General features: G+C 48.1%; 1 protein-coding gene across 3 annotated transcripts in view; it reads right to left on the reverse strand.

The window, feature by feature from the left end:
* The window catches only part of LOC144093924 (uncharacterized), a 31,060-nt gene extending 24,429 nt beyond the window's left edge, over positions 1-6,631 (reverse strand). For 2 of the 3 annotated variants that reach the window (XM_077627682.1, XM_077627680.1), the window contains exon 1: positions 6,193-6,431. The gene's annotated coding sequence lies outside the window, so the exon portion shown is untranslated. Of the gene's footprint in view, positions 1-6,192 lie in introns of all 3 variants that reach the window. The other variant, XM_077627679.1, reaches the window with a different exon arrangement.
* Positions 6,632-24,628: the final 17,997 nt, after the last annotated feature.

Raw genomic sequence — 24,628 nt, forward strand, 5'->3', positions numbered from 1 at the left:
CATCCTGTATTAACATCGCTGCTTTGCCCTTCTCGAAAGCGTCGTGAAATGCAAGAATACGCGGGCTAAATGTTGACATGATATTTTCAATTTAACATCGAATGCGTATACATGCCAGTACGAAGAAAGCCAACAATCACAGAAACCAAGGAAAACATGGGGCCTTTTCTGATTTGTGGTGTTGATGATGGGAAATGAATGGAGTAATTACTTTATCGCAGAAAGATAATTGATTAGCTACACATTGCATAGCCGATCACAATAAGTTGAGACTAGTTCGAAAGACCTGTATTGCATAGCGTTGTATTGCATATTGCACAGCGTGTTGCATGAGATGCATTGCTTGCGTTTTTGAACAGCAATGAAACAAGCCTAGCGAGTGCTTAATGAGCTTCGATATACAGAGTGCGAAAGGGCGAAATTGTCTTCTCACCAGAAAGTACCGAATAAATAAAAATCTGCTTTGATACTGCTTTACGAAACAGCGTTACGCCCAGGCAATACTGCAAATGTAATGCACAAGCGATGTACTGCGATAACACAAAAACAGCAAATCTAATTGCGCATGCAGAGGGATATATGTGCAAGGTCTGCTCACGGGAGTGCTTACCAATGCTATTCGATATGAGCTTAGGTGTAGAGCATAACAGCATTACGTTGTAACTGCTGATGCTTTGCCCTTTTCTGCACAAATGGGAGGTGGGTTACTGCTTACTGCTACCAGTCCGCACAGGTGTACCTTGAATGACACCGCTAGTCGGCAAGTTGAAAACTTAACCCATCGACGAATTAAAAACGTGCAAAGGCGCTAAACGTTACCAAGTGTCGTAGCGACTGCCTCCCGTGACTCACGATAACACGATGGCGCACTTTTTTTTTTTTTGAAAAAGGAGAGCCGTAAGCCCTAAACCTCACGCCCACGCAACGCAAACACCGGTGCAGTGCGCAGTGCAGTATAATTCCGAAATTCAGTCATGGCTTGATGAGATGGCTTAGTAACCTCACGCGGTTACAGGTCACTTCGAGCGATCAAGCGCACCTCATCGTAGCCCCGTTAGCATACATAAATTGAATTAGAGAAAAACTTGCGCCAAACCATGCACATCACAATAAAAAAACGAAGACGAGACACATATTACGCACATAAAATGACACGAGATCAGTTCGGTTATAATTTGAACTTAAGAAAGCCACTCGCGCTTGTAAATAAATGAATGAACGATAAGTGTGCAGTCATGATTTAGTCCAGCGGCACGATACCAAACCAAGTAATTACGCGATAGCGTTAAGGGTCCCGTTCAGTGGAGAAATTGACGTAGCTGGCATTGGCGTGTCGACAAGATCCGGATTGGTCAGAAAGGCCACACGTCAAACCCACATGACCTCGCGCGGTTGATTTAAGCACTCCACAATGGTCGCACAACGCAAAAGTGACGTCGCTACACAATTCGTCATTGTTCTACACGTTCGTGACGTCATTTCACCACAATTACGTAGTGCCCCTGAAAATAGGAATGCATCTGCGCTCCCGGACTCGAACCGCGACCCCTTGGGTCGTGGGTTCAGTTGAAAACTGAACCAATAAATTGAATTAAAAACGTGCAAAGGCGCTAAACGTTACCAAGTGTCTTAGCGACTGCCTCCCGGGACTGTAGCGATAACAGGATGGCGAACTTTTTTTTTTTTGAAAAAGGAGAGCGTTAAGCCCTAAACCTCACGCAACGCTAGCACCGGTACCCAGATTTTTTTAAGAGTGAATTTACAACCAGAAGATTAACTCACGCGCGAAACCACTAAGAGCGAGGATAAGAAAAGTTCTGCAAGACACTTTATTCGTTAGACGTCGCATTGGTGGAGAATCAGGAGTAAAAGAAGTCGTGCAAGATCTTTGGAAGGCCTGCCCCGCTTTCCTTAACTTGCGCAGTTCCCACGCGTCCGCAGGCTGTAATAAGAGCGACTACAACGGTGGTCGCATGAAAGACGAACGCTGAGCAGACAGTTCGTTCTAATGACGCAACGCAACGCCAGACGAGCGAAAGCGTCACTATTTGAAAATGCTGCCCCGAGATGTGCTACAAGGATTGCCCCTGGAACCGTCCCAACGCGCAATACCGGGAGGCCACCGAGACAAAGACGCTCATCGCCACGTGTGCTTGCGTCCCGCGCTTACCCGGGGGTATTTTTGAAAGTTCTTCGTTGCAGCAGCTGCGTGATAAACGAAAGCAAAAGCTGTGCGTGCCGTCTGAAATGCGCGGTGAGAAAGTTTATGCCGACTCGGACAGCGAGAATGAATGCTAAACTATATGCTCTGACGGCCTTAAAACTCATTATGTAAGCTGAAAAAACCAAAGACTCCGGGTAATATTGACGATTGGGATGCGTTAGAAACCTACACCTGCCCCAGACCTAACCGGAGGATTGTTGATGCTGCTACCACTACACCGGCAAAACGCAATATTTTACACCAAGCACTGAAAGTTCCTTAGTGCATACGGAGGAATATGCGAACATGAAAAGTGCTTTTGTGCACGCAGTGGCAAAAAACTGAGTATCGCACTGCGAATGCTGTGAATGCTTGGCGGATGTGCACATCCATACTTGAGAAGCTCCAGGTATATACAAATTGTATAGGAAATGAAATTGAGCCTACACAACTGCAGTGGATAAAAGGAAAATACTGACTGTTAGAGAGACAGCATCAGAACTAAGAAAAACCCGAGGACAAACCTAGGCTGTACACATCCGTTCTCAAGTGAATATAGGTAAGAATTCTGCCATGTTTTAACAGTGCACCGCGAGAAGGAGGTTGGCTGTTGAAGAGCAAGAAATACTAGGCGAACGCCTGGTCCTCAGCTTGGAGGCAACCATACATTATAATGGGATTATAAGCCTCGGCCAGATCTCCCTAAAACTGCCAGGGCCAACGTTGTTGAGGAAGGGAATTGGGAAAAGTTTGCAACGAGCAGCAAGACTTCAATGTGTGCTTCACTGCCTATGCGGAAGGCTGAACTTCTATGCGTTATTCTCGCCGTGCCTTCACGATCAGGTTAGCGGTGTGATGCGAAAAAAAAAACCTTCACACGGGATGTTTAGCTGAAGCAACCTAGTTAGTGAATTTCTCTCGTTGTCTGCCTAGTCCTCTCCCCTCCCTCCTGTTTTATGCACCGCCACTAAATTGGCAACGTGCGCCCCGCGCTCAGGCAATGCCACCTGGATAAAGCCCAGGTGACGTTCTAACCGCTGCTTTAGTTCGCACTAAAGTTCTAACCATTTCGTCGCGACCAACTGGAGACGCGATACTTAGCTCAGCTTAGAAATTTTGTGTTTCGTCGTCTTAGGAACGGCGCCGGATACAACTGCGTCTTTGCCATTAAGTGTAACCCGTGTAAAATTTGCAACCAGCCGATGAGCCACTGGTCTCTCCCTTGTTGGAGGCGCTGTGCGCGCCTTCCACGCCTGCAGTGTCCCAAAACTTGTCCGTGACGTTCCGTTTGGCAGTGCTGCTTATTCGTTGCGGCTCATAACTGCGCGAGCTTCAACAAAAGGCTTAGCTGTGCCGCTGTCAAAGGCGCTGCAAGTACCTCGGTCGGGGATGCGAGTGCGCGTTGAGATTAGATCTCGATTCGACGCTTTCCCAACGTGCACTTAGTATTGTTGGCATCGCTGTAGCTGCTGCGCTCCCAAACACGCCAGTATAGCTCTACATTGATAGTGTGCGCGAGAAGTAACAAAGAAGTATAATCTAATTGATGTGTATACCCTTGAGTCGAACTCTTTCCCGGAACACTTACGGGGAGCGATCCCCTCACAGAAAGAATGAAAGCGCGTTCGAGCTGCACCCCTTTTATCACCCAGGTGTTCTAGTGGCATTGCGCATGACCCTTCGTTATCTACCTTATAATTCAGGCTCCGATACTGAGTCGAAAGAGGGGACATGGGTATACACACACTCCCGCGCAGATCGCCCCTGGAGTCTCTGTCGAACAAAGCTCCGCTTGGTCATCATGCCGCGCCGGCGGATCGCTGACGCGCAGTATACGGCGAAGCAGTGTATCGGGCTGCTGCTTATGCGGAACGGTACTGACTAACCAACGAACAGCGGCGTCGGTGTGTCTAGGGGGGAGGGGCACCAACGACAAAGGCTCGCGCGCCTGGCTATCAGCGCGCCACTGTTCCCGGAGAGCGCGCTCTCGATGGCGCGCGTGACTTCCGCGATAAGTGCGCGTGGAACGCGAATTCGACGCTGCGATTGAGCCAGAATGGCGCCGGGAAACGGCCTCCAGAGTACGCCTGCGAGAAATGAACGGCCGTGAGCTGCACTTGGTGGGTGTGACCAGTCAGACCCAAGTTAACTGGGTGGCGCGTAAGAGATTTGGACTGCTTCAAGGGCCCATTCCTGCCCCGATTGGAAAACCAAAGAGTTTGGTGTGCTATGCAATACGTTCCATATACTAATAATAATAATAATAATAATTGGTTTTTCGGGAAAGGAAATGGGCAGTATCTGTCTCATATATATCACCCATATACTAACAAAATTAACTTTCTGCTCACGAATGCACGGGGAGCATGAAAACGGCACTTTAAGAACTTCTGTTTTCCTGCCTAGCAACGAGGGCTTTCCAGCTGGATAGCGCTTAATTGTGCATAGCAAGCCGCAGCGCAGATGGGACGAGGCCGACAAGGCAAATGCAAGAACGTGTGTCGGCGCAGTTTAAAGCGTGCACCCCTCTCCCCTTCACATTTCCCTCTTTCTTATCTACTTACTGCCTGCAATATGCTGTGTTTTACTCGATGCGTTCAGTCCCCAGTTGCAAACTGGTCCGGTTGTGCTTGGAGCCTACTTGAAAGAAAAAAAGCGGCGATGCCTGCTGCTGAAGCCTGAGGACGGACGTGAGCACGCTTGTCTAGAGAACGGAGCAGTCTTCCGCGGTACGAAGAGTGACATCTTGGCTCAGCTGAGCTATTACTGGATAGTGCCAGGGCAATTTGCACGCAGTACTTTTATGCCTGTTTGCTAGAGCGCAATAGCCGTCTCAAGACACTAACACTCGCTTTAAAATTTCGCTCCGTTAAAACCACAGGGCAGTGTTCGAGCACTGTAGGTAAGCCTACTCATGGCTTTACAGGCGCGTCAAAAGTAAAACGGAGCACACGAGGGGTGGCAAAACTGCTTTCCAGCGCGCTCTATGCACACAGCGAGGCTGCGGCAGACCGACCTGCAGTTTGATGCTGGCGTTATCGCCGAAACGGGCGAAGCCGCGCTTATTCCATCAGTGCTCGTCAGAGGTGTTTTGAATGCTTCATTCGGGGCTTATCGTTCGCACGCATCGAAGCGAAGCAGTCGGTCTTTGGCAGCCCGTACTTTCTACTTCGTAACCAATGCCATCGCGTCCTTATGATGCAAGGGAGCAGTTTTATAACGCAGGATGCAGAGGTTAAATTGCGACGCCAAGAACGACGAATCAAAAGTGCATCTCCCATTTCAGCGATGCTTTCAAAAAAATAGCTAGCCCTAGCGTTATCTTAATGAACGAGAATTAATAAAGAAGCAGCTTTGAAATCTAATGTCGTGGTCGCATATTGGGAGGTCCTTCGGTGCTAGTCCGACGCGGTTTCTGTTGCTTCCGGTCTAATCACTCGATTGGTGCACGCTCATTTTACATATATCCTACGTCTGTTTGCCTTCTCTGACGCTAACATTTGATGTGGTCAGCAGAAGTCGGATTCATATCCACTCCATGCGGTTGCTTGAATACTTCATTAGGCTTAACAGCGTGAAGAACGCACTAGAGCGAACGCTTCAGATATATAGTTAATAACTAGGCACAGAAGGCGCCCCGTTAGTCCACAGTACGCACTGCACGTAGAAACGGATACAGCGACACAACGGGCCTAGAGGACTGGTCGTTTGAGTACTCGGACCACGGGATACTTGAAGCGGACAAACACCGCACCTCCAAGTAGCGACGGCTCAGATGACCGGCCTGTTCTCTGGAAGCGGTTTAACGTAAATATTCTAAATCACGCGATGGAAACACCTCGTTATGGTATCCGCCTCTTACACCGCTAAGAGGCAGTAATCAGGGAACCCGAAACATTGAAAACTCGAACCAAACCACAAAGGAAGGCTGCGGGGCTGAGCCCCACGTAGTACACGACACAGTTCCACGGGGCTCGTTCGGCGCTTACCGTATCAAGATGTGTGGGTATCCGCAGCCAGCGAGCAGCACACGGATGCGGAGCAAATGCGAGCCTTGGGGTGAAATCGCCCGCAGCTGTGAGGAAGGAAGCTGTTCCTCCCACGGGTTCACCACGGTGCACGTTAATCGAAATGGAGCTTTCCTGGGGAGGCAATCACCACCTCCGCACCGGCCAAAGATCAGACTGCAATGTGCCGTGCCAGACCCGTCGGAGGGCGCTTTTCTTCTGCGCCAGGCACTGAGTGCGCCGCGCCGCGGGCCACTCACACGGCCAGCATCATCGCCGCTGCTTGCGTCACCCGCGCCGAACTTCGTCGCAGTTCGCCCAGGAGGCGGCTGCCTCCAGCCCGGGCCAAGAACCCACACGAAATCTATCCAGGAATAGATCCCCCGTCCCCCTCCCGACAGCCTTTCTCTATCGTCAAGGCGGTTCCGCACCCCCAAAACCCTTCCCAACCCTCCCCCCCCCCCCCTTTCCTGGCTTTCTTCTAGCTTCGCGAAGCACTCCCCTTCTACGCCTTGCCGAATTTCTGGTTCCTTCGTTTCGTCTTTTAGCTGTGCCGTGCGAGCACTTTCATGTTCCAGCGTTTTCCTCCGCCGCTCTTTCCCTCTTCTCTCTCTTCCTCGCCCGCTACCTCATGCCGGTCTTGAGACTTTCGGTTCTTTTGTTTTAATGTTCTTCCCCTTTCCTCTTTGTTGTTTTCGACTTGGCGAGACGTGACGTCAGGCTCGCGCGCAGCTGTCTTTCGTCCGGGGGTTGCGCTCCGCGGTTTAGCCCTCACTCAGCCGCTCTCTCTCTCTCTCTGCTCGCTCTCGCACAGTATTATTGTCATTGCGAAGACCGGTAGCAACAATGGCTTTGCTTCCGATCCTGCATCGAACGGCGCAGCCAAACGCTGAGTCACGGCTTCAACTTTCTCCGCTGCTCAGAAGAGGAACCAAAGACTGTCCTTTCTCTTATTATCTAACGGCGTGTTTCTTTTAAGTTACAATACGTATCTAATCTGTTGCCTTCGTGTCCTGCAGGGATTGTTGAGCAGCGCTCTACATAAACTGGCATTTTGTTACATAACTTCTTAAACGAACATATGAGTGGAAACTTGAGTGATCAACGCAGGATGGAAAATTTCTTGCCATTTCCTGCTCTTGCTTCGATTTCTAGGGCTACGCCCGTATTTATACTTGTAACACGTTACGGAGAGCCCAGGGCAGATATTCTCTGCATTTCATCAGTGCCGCGAACGGCAGGCTTTAAACCGAGCAGAGTGTCAGAGAAAAAAAAAAGGCCGATCACACGAGGCGGGTGTCATTTATTGCTTACAACTGGTCATGTGACGATCTAACCGGACCTGTGGGAACTGCGAAGCATTCTTGTTATTGAATGCTGCAATACTGAATGTTGCACCACTGTGCTAAGGCTGATCTCAAAGTACACAATGGTAGCAACAAGGCTAAGATGCAAGCGGTCGATAAAAGAAGGTAAAACAATTTGCGGCACGATTACAGAAATATACAAAGCGAAATTTAGCGATAGCTGGTGCGCATTGCAGTGTCGTAACGTCAGCAGTCGGAAACGCCCCCTGCATCGCAGGGCTGCATGGAAGTGGTAACGGAGTCAGCTCGTTGCTGAACAGACGATGATCATACACAGAGCCGAATGAGCTGTCCAGAAATCGCTCGCTAGGCTCCTTTGTGGCTCCTGCGGCTTTCGCTTCGCTTGCCTTCAGCGCCTTTTTGTTGCGGCTTCTGCGGCAGACATTACGGGGCATTTAAGCCGTATCCTCTTTGATGCGTCCTCTTCGGCACGCACTATGGTGTCTTGAGGCTACATCCTTTTTGCTGCACCTTCGGCGGCACGCACTGTGGGGTCTTGACGCCGACGCCTATTGGCTTCGCATTCCGCTGCACGAAGTGCGTGGTCTTGACCAGCTCGTCGCTTTCACGTCGTAACGCCTGTGTGGCAGCAGCCAGCCAGGGTGCCAGAAAGTGCGCCGCCGTGCCTTGGCCCCCCTCCCCCCTCAAATCCTATGCTACAATCAGCAACTTCTGCAAGGAGACAAGACGCATGCACCTGCCTGTCCACCCCGACCTCGACCGAGTGCAAGCCACCATGCTTTGAAGACTGCAGACCAAATTCATTATCAGTCATTCTAGACTATATATCTCACCACTGGCGGGGAATACAGCACCGTCTGCCCTAACTGCGACCACGAAGTGTTCGCCACTCAGGCACACGACAGCTGGGGATGCGACGGAAACCTGCCTCCAGGAAACATTACAGCCAGCTCCCTAAGCAGAGGCTTGGATCCAACTTCCCGCAAGACCAGACAAGAAGACATAACTGGAACTCGTCTCGTGGGCTCAAGACGTCGCCCCCGCCTGGGGCCACACTCGGCCCACCTTCCCTTATTCCCAACCCTCTGGTGGCTAATAAAGTTGCTTCTTTCTCTCCGAAAGGCAGGAGCGAGAAGGACATCTCATGCGCGTGCATGTTACGCGATAGCATAAAGGAGTTCATTCTGCTGAAAACCCAGCGTTGGCCAGTCGTAAGTGGGATAAAATCCCAGAATCATTGAAATCATCGCATCGAAAACGAAAATGGCTGGTATTAGGGCTCAAACCAGGGCTCTGCGCGTCAGGCGGGTACGCAACGCATAGGCCAGTAAAGGTTTTTTTTTTTACATAGTGTTTATAACAATGATGCAATGTTTTATGTACGTGAGCTATGCACAAACATTAAGAAAAAACAGTGGCAAATCAACCCACCCGAGCACCCAAGCACGGGAAAAGAGTCAATGCACAGCACATAGCTAATGCATCATAATACGATACATCTAAGCAACAAAGAACTAGAAAAAAGGAATGAAGAGCACAACACTAAGAGTGAGTGCCACTCCGATTCAAAATCGGTCTGGGCATGCAAATCTTTTAGGCCTACAATCATTCTACTGAAATAGTATTTTGCAGAAACAACAGATTCACACTGTCGGCCCATCATGCGTGTTTTCGAGAGGCTGTGCAATCCAAATAAAAATAACATATCAAAAGGTTTATCAACAAAGGGCAATGCAGTGATCCAGAAAGGAAAACAGTAGCGCCGAAAAAACACACACACACAGTAGAAGAACGACATAGGAATAGCGCGGTTTATCAACAAAGGGCAATGCAATGATCCAGAAAGGAAAACAGTAGCGCCGAAAAAACACACACACACAGTAGAAGTACGACATAGGAATAGCGCTACTGTGTGTGTGTTACTGTTTTCCTTTCTGGATCGAAATGAACCATCGAGCCCAAATAGAAGTTCTTCTAAGCAATCCAGAGAGATATCGTAGAGAATGCGGCGACAAATTGTCTTTTTTTTCAATGTCCGTTCCATGAGGTCCCAGCACAGAATTTCATCTTTACAAATGAAGAAAGGATGCTCAGTCGTTTCAGGAGCATCACAAAAGACAATTTACCGTAGACACAAAAATATCCCTTTTCTCTAGTCATGTGTTTAACTGGTAATGTCTTGGTGTGCAGCTTATGAAAAATATTTTTGTGCATGGCGAGAGGGGAATTTTAGGTACTCTCTTAAGTACGTCATGCACCGACCGTCATGTATTAGACCAAAATATAAAGAGCGTTACATAGGTGGAGGGAAAAGCATACAAATTAAATCCTTGTACAAAAGGAACTCGGGGAAAAACCGACAAGCAGGAAACGAGCAGACAAATGCACCTCAAGCATGAATCCCCGCTTACACGGGCGATCAGAAACATTAGAAGACACAGTGAGGCCCGGCAAAATATGAACTAAACTGACTTGCAGGGCTGCACGCAATACTGGGCGTGTAGTGTCCCGGGAAAACATGAAACGTGGAACTACCTGTCGGACAAATACAGGTGGACTATACCAAGGCCGCCGGCGCTTACAGGCCGGAAAAGGTTAACACGCCTTATTGATTCAAACGACGAATACCTCACAAAATGCTGGCTATAACGCCTGGTAATTTAAATTATTTGCAGTACTTAATGAATTTTAGTAGCGAGAAATAGATTACATGCCGTCGCCCTGCAAAAAATCGAGACACCGTGCTGTACAAAAGTCTGAGCATAGCGCTGAAGAGTTGGCACGCGGTCTTTCCAGGAGGAAAAAGGGCGGGGAGGTTAAGCGGCAGATGAATTCAGTTTGCTACCGTGCACTGGGGGCGAAGGGATATAAAGGTGATGGAGAAAAGGGAGTGATAAAAAACAGCAGAAGGCGAAAAGGCTTCGGCAAAGTCACAGCCTGTCTGTCGTGCAGGACCGAAACTCCTAAGAACCGCAGGAGGGCCTGACAGGCCACCATCGATGATCGGCGCGGCCAGTGTCCAACAATCTTGAACTCCATTAGCGTTCGTGAATCGATGTGTTTCAGCGCACGGCGTAGAGAATGTCTTTGAGAACTGTACGCTGGGCACCCACAATGGATATGAGATATAGTCTCTTCGCGGCCACAGATGTTTAGTAAGGTGTGGGTGCGGGCTAGTTGGTACTGCATTGTAAGACGAAAAGCGCGAAAAAAAAATACGGACGCAAAGAAAGACGAAGGACAAGCGCCACAGATGTCACACGCAAGGTTATCAGCCATGCCGATCACAGTATAATGGCTTGTCAATGCGACACCAAGCCAAAGGCGACACAGCAAAGTTGACACACGTCGTGGTAGGCTGGATGGAAGTCGCTGTTCCAGGTCAGGATCTGTGGATAAAAGACGTGGGTTCGAAAACTGGCCGGAATTCCACAAGGCAAGCGGGATCTCCCACGCCAGTGTTCGAAGCCTACCCGCTGCGATGGCCCTCGAGATGGGGATGGACACAAAATTGCCCTCGTGGTGAGTAATTCGCGCGGCCTCATCCGTGTGGTGGTTGCCTGCGATGCCGGTGTGTCCCGGCAGCCATTGGTAAATAATATCGTACCCTTTATTGATAGCGGTGTGGTGGAGCTCTCGGATTTCCGCGACCAGTTGTTCATGGGGCCTATGACGAAGAGCAGATTGTAAGGCTTGGAGGGCTGCCTTTTAATCACTGAAAACAGACCATTGCTGGGGTGTTTCTTCACTGATATGCTCAATGGCGACACGAATAGCAGTAAGTTCTGCGCCAGTCCATGAAGTCCGGTGTGATGTCTTCACTTTCTTAACTATTGTCCTGACGGGGATGACTATGGAGCCCGAGGAACTGGAAGGGGTCACTGAGCCATCGGTGTATACGTGCAGTCGGTGTCCGCGTTTCTCACGCAAATATTCTAGAGTGGTCTGTTTTAGTGCTGTCGACGATAAATCAGCCTTCTTTTTGATGCCCGGTATGGAAATAAGCACACGAGGTTGGTGCCGACTCCATAATGGGGAAGACTGTCGAGAGGCTGGTGTAAATTGGGCTGGTAGAAAGTCGCGATAGACATCAATAATTTTTTTCAAGCGATGTATTTGGCCGGTTAGCAGGAAGACCGGCAAGATGGTGTGCGGGAATCTGAGATAGGTGACGAATATGCGCTCTCAAGGCTTCGATTGTTGGATAGGCAGACCCTCAATTCTCCTGAGCGATAAGTACTGTTGCGGCTGTAGGCGCGCATTTTTGCAGTCCTAGGCACGTCCGGACAGCTTGAGCTTGAACACTTTGTAGACACCATATGTTCGTTTTCCTCAAGTTTCCTAGTGCAGGGATACTGAGCTGAAGGAATTCCATGAATAATGCGGTGTACAGCTGGAGCATCGACTGCAGTGATGCTCCCCTCGACTTTGCTCCGAGAAAGGAGATAACGTGAAGGATCGATGTCAGTAGCCTTTTCATGTACGAGACATGTGGGCTCTATGGTAGATTACGATCGATGATTACTTCAAGCAAGCTATGGATTGTTTCATAGGGTATTGTTCAGCCATTTAAACATACGGGGTAATGAGACATGCTCTTGCGTGCAAAGGCAACAAGGGAATATTTTTCAGTAGAAATCTCCACGCTTTGCAGGAGGAGGTAGGCCGTAATGTGCACTGTGCTTATAGGCACTTAAAGGAAAGCCAAGGTACTTTGGTGGCGTACGTGTCCATTGCATACCAGAATATTCGGCAGCTGTCGTTCCCCACATACCAAACCAGAGACTGAAACTCTTAGAACAATTAATCCGAACTTCTGGCACTGAATTGAAGTCTTACGTTAAACGAATAACCTCGTCGATGCTTGGCTTATTAGGCCAGAAAAAGGCGAGGTCATCGGCATAGGCTAATACCTTCAGGTCGTCACGCATAATACGAAGACCGCTGACGGCTGCGCTGTTTATAACGCTTAGACAAAATGGCTCCAAGTGTAATGCAAACAGGAGCGGGGACAATAGACTACCTTGTTTCATAGAGGACTGAACGCAGACTGGTTGTGAGAGACAGCCATTAACAATCACAGTTCCACGCCCTAGGCCACGAAAGGTCGTTGGTCCAAACGTTTTAGAGGGGCACATAGTGAACTCTTTGTGGCGTGTATGACCTGGTAACGTGTGCTTCGAAAGCTCACTGATCTTATAGCAACTAAAAAAATGAAACCAAGTTCTGATATGCTAATTAGGCACCAGAAAATGCGCGGAATGAAAAGGCGCTGCTACTGTGCTTAATTGTACTGAAACAAATGGTGTGTATATGTATGAGTATGTGGTGGCGTAGTGTATCGTGCAGTACAACCAAGACAGTGATTTGAAATCGAGAATTGTTATTGGTAAACGGTAATGTGATCGGTAATTGTATTTGTAATCGGTGACTCTGATAGGTAAGGTGGTTTATGGTTTAGGGGGATTAACGTCCCAAAGCGACTCACGCTATAAGACACGTTGTAAATAAGGGCTCCGGAAATTTTGACCACCTGGGGTTCTTTAACGTGCACTGACATCGCACAGTACACGGGAATCTACAATTTCGCCTCCATCGAAATTCGACCTCCGCGGCCGGAATCGAACCCACGCTTTTCGTGATCGGTAATGTGATTGTGCTGGAAAACCTTCATGTGCAGATAAACTTACAGGAGGTTATGCATGAGCTGACCCAGAGAAGACCAGCCCTTACAAGTACTAGGTGGAGGTCCCTAGTTCAGGACCCCAGTGGCGTCGGCCGCCGGCCGGGCTCGCCCGACCAAGGCCCGTTGGGCCTGAAGGTCAGAGCAACCGAATACGGTCGCCTCCCAGTCCTCCCGAATGGGGTTTGGGTGAGCGGGGATAGCAGAGTTGGAGGCACAGGCTCACACCGTGTGGAAGATGTCCGAAGACTTCTTTGCACAGTGCGGACAGCTGCCCGAGAAAGAAGTATCGAAGTGCATGAGAGCTGCCAGGAACAGCAAAGTATTAGTGTACAGGCGAAGCAGAAGCCGCTCCTCCACCTTTGATAGACTTTTACACGGGCGGGGATAAAGGACGTGGCCATGCTGATAAAGTAAAACAATGTCTTTGAAGGACTAGGCTGGAGTGAATTTGAGTGGATTGGTCATCGGTGAGTACTGAGAAACAAAAAGAATAAAAAGAGAAAAAAGGAGTAGAAGGTGTTATCGCGTCTACTCTTAAGGCGAAGATGAAGCGCCCTCCTAATTTTACTCGCAGCTCCACTTGATGCGGACATTGCCGAGAGCGAGTTCTTGGGGCTTCAGTATCGAATACCTGTCAGTCTAAAATGTATGTCTTCGTATAATAGCATTTCTACCGGCCGAATTTCTGTCTTGGCCCTGATGTTTCGAACCCGCCCACGGCAACCGCGTTTCGATGGAGGCGAAATGAAAAAGGCGCCCATGTGCTGTGCGATGTCAGTGCGCGCTAAAGATCCCCAGGTGGTCGATATTACTCCGGAGCCCTCTGCTACGGTACCTATTTCTCAGTTTTCATTGAGTCCACCCTCTTCCCTCTTCTCACGGCGCGGTTAGGGTGTCCTCCTAGATGCGAGACGATTACTGCGCCGGTTCCTTTCCTCAAAAACGAATTTAAAAACCCTGAGGCATGCACGCCACAGTTGAAACGTCGGGTGGACGTACCTTCACCACTTAAGCACTGCAATCTACGCGCATGGCCAGTTTTGCAATTCTACATGAAATTGTCGCCCCCGCGGCCGGAATTATCCCTCTCTGCCATTGAGCTCGTGCTCGGGAGCCGAGTGCTATACCCGCTGTACCATCATGGTGGATGTATAGCACGTGTAACGTAGTCATTTCTTTGCTTGGGACAGCATTCAAGCCGCACATTACGACAAGTGCGGCAATTGCACAATGCTGGGCACCTTGTTTCGTCTCGAATTCGTCGTGTGACATGCGTGGTCAAATACCATTATCTCTACGTTTGCGATAGCACGGATCCTGATGTTTGGGCACGTGCACTCTAAGGCTGTAATGTGTCGACTATTCCTTGCGAAATGCGATGGGACTTCGTACACGATGATTAATAGCACAAAATCGTTTGTATACGGGAGGGTTAACACATTTCAGGCTTGCCAATGGTCCCAGCTTTCTCTGGCAAAGTTCATGCTGTCTTGTTTTGATTTTTACAACCCGCAACCATAAAAAATGCCGAGCCTTTGTGGAAAGTAAAGGGCGCAAAGGGTTTGCTTCCAAGCCGTGTTGTGAGGCTATATCAGCGTATCTCGAAGTTTCAAGGACATGATAATGAGCGCTCTTTTTACCTTCGAGAGATCTGGAACGCATGAATCTAAACTTTTCCCAGAGGCTTTACTTACGATATTAAACTGCATCGCGGTGCATTAGATTTCACTTTAATTCTTCATTCGCTTCACTGCCAACCATTCAGCGTCAGATCATTGCCCAATCACTGACTGAATAGTAAATGAATAAAGGTGTGGTTGCCCTTAAACCTGACGCTTTGCTTGAAGTTCGAATCCTCACAGTCACATGCGGCGCCTGCAGCAGTGCAATAAACACAAACTAAGCGTTTGTGTTTATTGCACGCACACTAACGCACAAAAACAAATTTGTCAACCCCAGAAGGAATACGCCGTGGTGGCTCAGTGGTTAGGGCGCTCGCCTACTGATCCGGAGTTCCCGGCTTTGAACCCGACCGCTGCGGCTGCGTTTTTATGAAGGAAAAACGCTAAGGCGCCCGTGTTATGCGCGATGTCCGCGCACGTTAAAGATCCTCAGGTGGTCGAAATTATTCCGGAGACCTTCACTACGGCACCTCTTCCTTCCTGTCTTCTTTCCCTCCCTCCTTTATCCCTTCCCTTATGGCGCGGTTCAGGTGTCCAACGATATATGAGAGAGATAATGCGCCATTTCCTTTCTCCAAAAACCAATTAAAAAAAAAAACCAGAGTGTCACCTGAACAGGACAGGTCCCCAACTGAGAAATAATGAGAGTTGCTTGATGTGTTAAAAAGGTCTTGTCATAAACGGCTAATCGTCATTTGGTGGGCGCTAAATTGATCAAGGTTACTGAGTAATGCGAGGAGGACGCAAGTGCAGTGCTCGCTTAGACAACACGTTACTCATGCTGTCAAAATGTACAGATGCACATTTGGGTTCGTAAGCACTGAACTGATTAATCCCAATCTGCTGCAGTTTACTTGAGCGCAGATGCTAAACTGACACATTGTACAATGCGTGATCGAGGGCGACGCGATATAAGTGAGATTTCATAACGCGCTTTGCCATTATCTGTGGGCGGGCAATGATCAGTTCAAGGGTGATTATAAGTGAAGGCGGGTAATTGCAACATCAGTGCAAAGATAGCCAGGATAATATCTAGTCGAAGAGGAGTTCTTGTGTGGGTATTGCTGTCTTTATGCTACTCTGCATGATGAGCTAATTATAAGGTATGTGGGAAAGCTTTCAGGGTATCGGAGTAGAAGAAGAACCAGGGACCAAAGGGCAAACACTTTGCAGTTAGAAGCACCTGAAAAACCGTGCCATCAGTAATAGAATAAAGTAACCTGCTCTAATGTTTTGCGAAATAATTCGCCATGGCTGAAAACCAGGTGAGCGCTAGCGTGATACTGTTGTTAGGACCAGGCATGCCAAGCTGTTGTTCCAATCAAGAAAGAGCAGTCTCAGCACTTCTTGTCTAAGCGGCGATTTTTTTTATTCTGACCTTGAAATACGCCCGAAAATCACCTTCAAGTTCCTTGAATTGATTGTTTGCGTATGATAGCTGATCCTCGATTGCCATTAGTTTTATGTTTAAAACTTATCTTCTATATCTTCTGTTTAAAACTTGCATATTGATGACATCAACGGTTGTGACAGCATTGGCCAAACTTGATCAGAGACACGACACTGTTTGTTGCGAAGCTCGATGGATGTTGAAAAACAAGGAGAGAAAAGCGAAGAACGATAGAGGCGAAAACTTTGCTCTCCTGCCCTCCAACAAGCCCGAACGCCAACTAGTCTAAGAAGAAATTCAATCTTTGTTTCCAGGTTTTTACGAATGAGCTGTGAGAGCACCTTCATTTTGTAATCGAATAAGAACTTTAAGTGTACGTGAAAATGTTCCGAAATTAGCTAGTAAGCATGGTTGCCTTGGTTACTTACTTTAGCAAGGAAGGCGCATAGTTACCATATTCAAAAACGTATTGAAGACTTCAACGACAGAGGCGCAAAACGGAAACTTTATTCCTGCCTACTGGTTACCAGGCAACAAGGCCTAGCGCCCCTATCACCCCTCCTCTTTGTTCCGTCGTTGTGCCGGAGGCCCGCAATCCTATGGGCACCGAGCAGCGCGGCGATACCCCGAGAACAATGGGGATTTGTATCTGGTGATTACATTCGATATCGACCTCAAAGACGGGAGGCGTGCCAGGAGCGGAGGCCGGTTGACGTCAGGTGCAAGGGTGAAACAGAAATGGCATTCTTTACAAACAGATGCGGTACAGGCGCGAAACCTCGCTCGGCACTCGAGAATGACGCGGAAGACTGGAACTCGCAGAGCAGACGGCTTGTCGTGGAAAAGCGCTTTCCATGCTGCAGCTCAGGTGTCGCACCATATGCGCAGATGCAGTTCTTGTCGGTTGGAATCAGGCGATGCAGTAAACACGCACTGATTATGACAAAGAGCGCTGGTTTTGAGTGAGACTTCTTTAATTCTGCTAGCTACGAAATCGCGAGTCAAAACTTGCCATCTGGGCTTCACCTGACACCATTTCTTGGAATATCGGGGGATAGATGGCAAGACGCGAACTGGAAGCTCAGCAAAACCTTGATTTTCAATTTTTATTTAAATATAAAAGTAAGTCCCTTGCAGTTCACCTACCCTTCTTTCAACTAAATAACTCGAATGATATTTTGGGTGTACTAAATTTTACTTCTACAATTACCCCTTTACGTCACTTCCATGCGCTTCCGTCACCAGCCCTCCGACCGTGTTTTACAGTCTTCTACTGCGGATACGCTCACGTTATCTTGATTATCCCTGTATCTGACGGCTTACTGGGTGATGATCATGCCGGTATGAATGATTGAATGGATGCTTTGACATGCTACCAAAATATGCTTGTATCTTCAGACTTACCACACACTTCACATGGTTCGTCATCAAGGGTGAATCTTCTTTTGTAATCTCGCGTTCTGATGCACCGTGTTCTAAGCAGGCTAGCGGACATAAAGGCCGCCTATCGGTTAGAAGCACCTATTTGTGATGCCCTGTACAAATCTTGTTTCTACGCAACATTTGTACTTGTGTTTAGAGTGGGCGCGCGCTAGTTATTCACAATGCCAGAAGTAGCGTAGCAATAAGCCAATCACCGAGGTTTCTACCAATACGAATCGCGAACTCGTATGTTCTCAGAGGAATTCCATATACATTGTCGTTACCTGACAACGAAGACGCTTTTGAAGATGCCGACACTGAAAGTGTGTGCATGAGTATTTTTCAAGTCTCAGGTCCCTCAGTTGATTGAGTACCACCTATAGCTGTGCAGCACAGTTCTTTGTACCATACTCCCCGTAACAGCGTGATAAAATATCGATGGTACTGAATAATACCCCTGTCACACGGGCACTTCTAAGGCCTTAGAAATTAAGGTCCTTTGCCCCAAAGGCGCGTGACGCGCATCTACACGGCAAAGCTTCGAGACCTTTGCGATAAAGGTCCGTAGCAATAAGGGCGGCCGTCAGCGGCCTTAAAGTTGCTTAAAGGAGCAACCCAGACGGCAGCGCCAGCTAGCGAGCTCAAAGAATAAAAAATCGACGCAATTTTAGTTTTGAAACCGTAGAACATTATCTAATTTATCTTACTTAATGGTTAATTTTGCGTTACAGTGCACTTAACCGTAGAGGAGGCTATGACTAAAGACATCCACACTGCTAAGAAAGGACTTGAACGCTTTTCAGCAGCCGCATCGACACACACGTGCTTGCGCACCTCGCTTTGCTGTTTTTTCTTCGTTTGCTCTTTGTTGTGTGCGTGTTTTGAGTTTTCTTGTGTGCACAAAGACACAAGCAACAAAGCACGCTTCTCGAACACAACGAGGAGCCGAACGGAAAAGTGCGCCTACCGTGCTCGGACCGAGAACGATGAAAAAAAAAAAACTGTTTCAAAATATCCGTTTCTCACCGTCAGAACGCTCGTTTATTATCGTGATAGCTACTTTTTTCAACATAAACGAAAGCACTCTTAGCTGAAGTGCTACCGTCTGCTTTAATTTCATAATGTTACTAGCGCCGCTTCACACACAGCGGTGACTTTTGGCATTCACGGAGGCCGCGTTCTAGCTCCTTTGGATTTGCCGTGTAGCAGCGTCGCTGCTCCTTTTCGGTTTTCCTCCTTTAGTGCAATAAGACAACTTTACGGCAAAGGCCGAGAAGAAGTCCTGTGTGACAGGGGTATAAGATATTTTGACGCCTGTTGCTCGAGCGTAGCAAGCTTGATGATGGCAGAAACGCAACCGGCATCGAAGAAGCAGCGTTCATATTTCCGCCATTCACTTCCTGGGGGCTCGGCACATTGTATACACTTTCCTTAGTAATGCTTGCGGCTGGTGGGACGGACCTCATTATCGAAAGGCTGCGTTCCACAAACAACTTAGCTTTGACGTCGTGCTTCCTTGCTCTTGACGTAGATATGTTAAGCGTCTTATCAAACACTGTGTACCTCGGGCTTTGTTATCTGCCACGGATGTCACGAGTGAGATAAGTGTCATGGATGCAAAACCTGGGAACGCATTCGAATTCTCACGCCTTCTTACACTTGGTAAAATTTTAAATTTCATCACATGGCTCACGCTTACCGTTACGTTCAATATATATGCCATATAAGTTCAAAAAATAAGAAGGCGCTTGGTTTTGAGAGCAAGAAATGGTTTATACGTACGTTATGGTGTTCACTGGGCAGAAAATGGCGACACCCGCATCCCGATGTAGGTCTTGCAGGTGTTGGCCCTAAAGTTGACGCATGTATACCACTGAAACCCTTGCGCACCAGTAACTCGGCCTATCTATGATTATTTTGGTATTCAAGTACTTATCATGACAATATTTTTCATGACTGTGAGCTTTTTATAGAGTGTTGCGAAACTGACGAGAAAGCATGCGCAGAAGTGATCTAAGGCAACACGTGGAGCTGTATTACTTGCATTCGTTTACAGAAGCTCTTAAAAGCGTAATTGCCCCTATGCAAAATTGCCGTCAGTAGTACTCTATACTGATCGGTAAGCAGCAAATAAAAGGTGAGAACTTAAGAAACGTGTATGGGCCAGCTGTACTGACTCATTTGTGAGAAGGTAAAATTCAGCATGCATGCCAGGATTGCAGAGAAAAATCCCCCCTCCACCCTCCATCCCAGATGACTCACTATGGGCTCAATTATACGGCTTTTGAGTGTTTCCTATCATAAGATGCCATTGTGTAAACAAATCAGGAAATAAGCACAAGTGCTCATGCTTGCAAAACAAGCAAATGAAAACACACTGGTGCCATATCAGCGCTACTGAAAATTGTGAACGTGTTCACCTTAAAAACAATTCGCCATCTTCGTCTTGCATTCCTGGCTTGAGATGGTATCGCACCAGATTTTTCAGACGTCGGTACATTTTTTAATGCGGCTGAATATCTGCACATTGGGAATTGTGTATAAGAGTATTTAACAGCGTTCAGATCGCGTCGACAAATTTAGATGCTGTGCTTGCAGGGGTTAACATGATTTTAATATCCGAGCGAACTCGCTTTCCTCAACTATTTACTTCGGTTATAGGGTAACAGGCCAGTTTACAGTACCTGGCGCAGGTTAACCCGCTGGCTCCTCCACTGTGGTAGCGGCCTCAATTTGCTTGTCCCTCGCGGAAGCTCAGCGATATGAACTCCCTGCTTTTCGTGCTCGCTTTCTGTATGCCCACCTGCTATCGACCGCGTAATGCATCGGGGCCGAGGACCTTACCCTTACTCCTATCGCTTACTATTTATTTTCAAGTGTTTACTCACCTATGTGTCAATGGCACTCAGTGGCACTTGGTTCTTTCCGCGCGCACAGGCCGTGGCAGTTCATAACTCGCAGATGCGGCAATGAGGTCACAGATAAGCCGTTTGCCGGATGCTTGCGCCGCTGAAATGCAATGCGCGGGAACTCCTGCCTGGAACTCCAGAGGCGTCGTTGGCTGCGCCCACGTGAAAAGAAGACTGTGGCAGCGCGTTAAAAATAGCGCGGGCAGCCGTCAAGCATTCCGCACGTCGAGATTTCTGCCGATCTATATAGTTTCCATATTATAGGAGCGCTGCCCCGGGCGTGCGAATGCGGCGGCGGGTAAAGCAGGCCGAGCTTCTCGAGTTGCGAGCGGTGACTAAGAGACGAACTCGTAAAGGACATTGACGCCGAGCATGGGTTAAGCCTTCACCCGGGATCATGGAGACGACGCCTTAAAAGAAGTGTGAATCCCCGTATACAACATTTCCAGGCATTGGAAAATTGTAGGGTACTGTTATGGAAATATTTAAGGTGATGGGATCCATTCTTCTGACATGTATCAAAATCTTTCTTCCAGAGTGTTCCCATCGATCGCATCGAACAGTTAAGACTGCCATAGAAAATAAATGGGAACGCTTTAGGAAAAACGTTAATAGGAAAAAAATTGGAGGACTGCCGTCGCGTTATGTGCAGATATAGAGAGAGTACTATATTGAAATCTTGCATTATATGAAAAAATTGCAAAAAAACTCTTTCCCGCTCAAAATTGTTTTTGTCCAGAATTGTTGGGCATGATGCGTATTCACGGAGAAACTGTCTGCCACCTAGTAACAATGCCTGCTATCGGATAAAGCGAATTTAGGCTCCCTATTGCGCAGAGATATCAAGGCCTACCAAAGAGGGAACCGGTGCGTCGATTTGACGCCTTGACGTCTGCAGAACGACAGACTTGAGTGAGTTGGATGCGTTTTGAGGAGAGTTCTGGACTGACATCAACGAGAAAGGTAGGCGCCGCGCCATGTGAAGAAATACAGGAACCTCCAGGCCTTTTGGGTCACGTGACAGTGGTGTATCGTGACGTCCCCACAAGACCACGTGTCCTGGAAATCACAACCTACGCGCACATCGCTGCAAATAATAGCAGAATGATTTGAGATGCTTTAGAAGCGCTCTCCTTGTCGGCAAAACCAGTCCAAAGGTACCCATAAAAGCAAAAACAGCAAAAAAAATTCTTGTTTCTTTCTCGAGGTGAAGGAAGGAAAGCAGTAGTATTTGAACGCACGCAGTATTTCAACTTTCGGACAATGGCACTGACGTCATAGCGGATGTGTGTGGCAGATGGCCTCCACTGCCTGACCGGATGTTCTTAAGTCGCGGCCTTGTGGCGTCATTCCCCACCCACGTCCGCCGTAGCTAACAGCACCGGAATACCACCCTGTTACAATTATTGCTACATAAATGTGTCACTTACTCGCAATGGGGCAATTATCGCAATGTGCCACATGCGAGCGATACGTCGTGCTGCATTTAACATGGCGCTAAATGGGACTGTCGAAAAATGTCATCCTTTGGGTGCATGCGTAACGAGCTTGGAGCTGATGGCTAGAACAGGTGATCCATACACACACAGTTAGGCTATGCCTATTTCCGGCTAAGATTTATTGTGAGATGGACATCTGTACGGATGGATGGGACAAGGGAAGTTTTCGGGGACAAACTGTCAAAAGATGCCGGTGTTTCGTCCAGTCTGCAATATTTATTACCGAAGTGTGCAAAGCGGATGGAATGCGATTCACTGGGTTGCGTCATCGCATGTTATTGTTAGTTTATTTGGGAGTAATACTTCATTCTATAATGCCAAAGTTTGAACCTGTGCGCGTGGAAAAGATCTTCGAAGTATTAATAATGCTGTGTGGTACGAGCATACCCAATTTATCTGTGCGATAACTGACACCACCCCTTCCACAATTGTATGAACCCACGTTATTAGGGCGACATAATGCGGCAAATTATGATAGCCCAGTTGCGGAGTTCCCCTGCACAAGGAGGCAGTTATCGGGCTGCGCTCCACCCCCCCCCCCCTTCCCTCCCTACTCCCGGTATGAAAGTCCCCCCCCCCCCCCCTCCCACATAACCACTTTAGCGGAAAATTATGCGTTTAATGTAGTGCTACGACTTTTCACTTTTATTGAATCCTCTACCTGGACTTATTGCTTCTTCAAATACCGTTGGCTCTGCTTTTATAAAATTTGCAAACGCAAACTTTAGCGACACTGCTCCTGCTGTATTTCCCACGATGTTCAATGCAACGAAGGTAGATAACATTGCCACTTTCTGCCTGCAAGGCCGGCTTCTCTTAAAGATTCTTTCCCGGTTCTCTTCAGTGCCCTCAGATCTTTTGAACATGAATAAACCGAATGACAGGTTGATGACAGGACCATTTTCATGGCCGCAAGCTATTCTGTGAAGTTATCTTGATGCGTTGCTCTCATTGTCACTGCAGTGCCCCTGCTTCGACTATCCGGACTTCAAGCTGACGTCATCAGTTTTAAAACTTGGGCCAGTTACGACCAATGGTGCGCACCTAGCCTAGGTTGGCACCAGCACTGCTTCAACGAGCGAAAACACACGTGCGCTTTGTTTTCCATCCCCACGTGGTGTTTTTCATCCCCGCGTGGTGAGCTGTATGAGGGCACCCCCCCCCCCCCCCCCCTCTCTATCTCTCTCTGTTCCCGACGAGGCGCATATAAACAGTCGGCGTCTGGCTTGGTTTTGAAGTTAACGCGCGTGATGCAGGGAGGGGGCAGGATGGCCGGATGGCCGTTATAGCGACTCCTTGTTTTTTAAAATTATTTACAATGCGCCGCCATTTCCAGACAAACACATGCTCTTCTAATAAATACCTCGCGTATGTGTCTCGCAGAGAAACAAGCCCGGCACACAGATGCCTTGCCGTGCGGTAGTCCCATGGAATGCGGTGGCCCGAGACGGCGTGTTTATGTTTACACAGCTCGTTGAATCACCATCCATCGCAAGTTTCACCGGTGTCTGCCTTGGGCACACTGGTGTACGTGAAAGAATGCCCGGCGTGTGACCTCAAGAAAAGCGTTGCTGGTATTCCGATTTGTCATTCCTGGAAAGAGTGCACCACGAATGGGGCGGAAACAAGTAAATTTGCGCAAGAGAAAATGCGCGTTGTTTTCAGTGCAGTCCGGTCAAGATACCTACGGCGTTCTTTTCCTGGCTTGCAAACCGCGTGTGCTCCGCATGGCGTGGCTGAAGAGTGCTTGGCGCAGTTAAGGAATCCAAACAGGATGCAAACGGCAATAAGTCACACGTTAGCGGCGCGTCAGCACTCCGACAACAGTAGTGTTGTTTTCACAGCTAAAAGGTCGCTCTTACGCTGTTTGTATTCTTGTTGTAATGAGCTGTAGACAGCAAGTTTAAGATAGACCGCTGTGCTATAACTGACAGGTCACGAGTGAGGCTCGCCAAACAAACGTGCACAGTCACATCGGTCGCAGCGCCAGCTTCAATTTTTGCCATTTTTTCTAGTAACTGGAAAAAAAGGTCCCTTTGTATCACTTCGTGCCCGCTAGTAACCGCGTGGAAACTGACATGTCAGTGACCGCATACACTTGCTGTATCCGCAGCGACCTAAGTTCTAGTCAGCTTGCTTCTAACAGTGTCTGTTCTCGTCATAAGAGCATGCCTTCTTAAACACTTTCATGCAAATGAAAGTACAGAAAGGTTTAAAACGTAATTGATATTCGAAGTGCTTACACAGGTACACTTCGTGTCTTTCACAAAAAATGCTGGGCTGAACCCAAAGGAGAAATCTTCGAACAATAATTGAGACGGCTGCGCTCACGCTGCAGCGTACTATATTATAACTGTGCACATATGCATCGGTGTGCAGCTTCTTGTTGTTGCCGCAGTAACGATGTGGCCCATACTCACGGTGGGGAAGTGGGCAGGGTTTGGTGCAGATCCAAAGAGGAGAAAAATTCATCCGGACTTATCTCAAGCAGCTCAGAAATAA

This window comes from Amblyomma americanum, chromosome 6 (genome assembly GCF_052857255.1).
Source record: "Amblyomma americanum isolate KBUSLIRL-KWMA chromosome 6, ASM5285725v1, whole genome shotgun sequence".
In the NCBI taxonomy this organism is placed as follows: domain Eukaryota; kingdom Metazoa; phylum Arthropoda; class Arachnida; order Ixodida; family Ixodidae; genus Amblyomma; species Amblyomma americanum.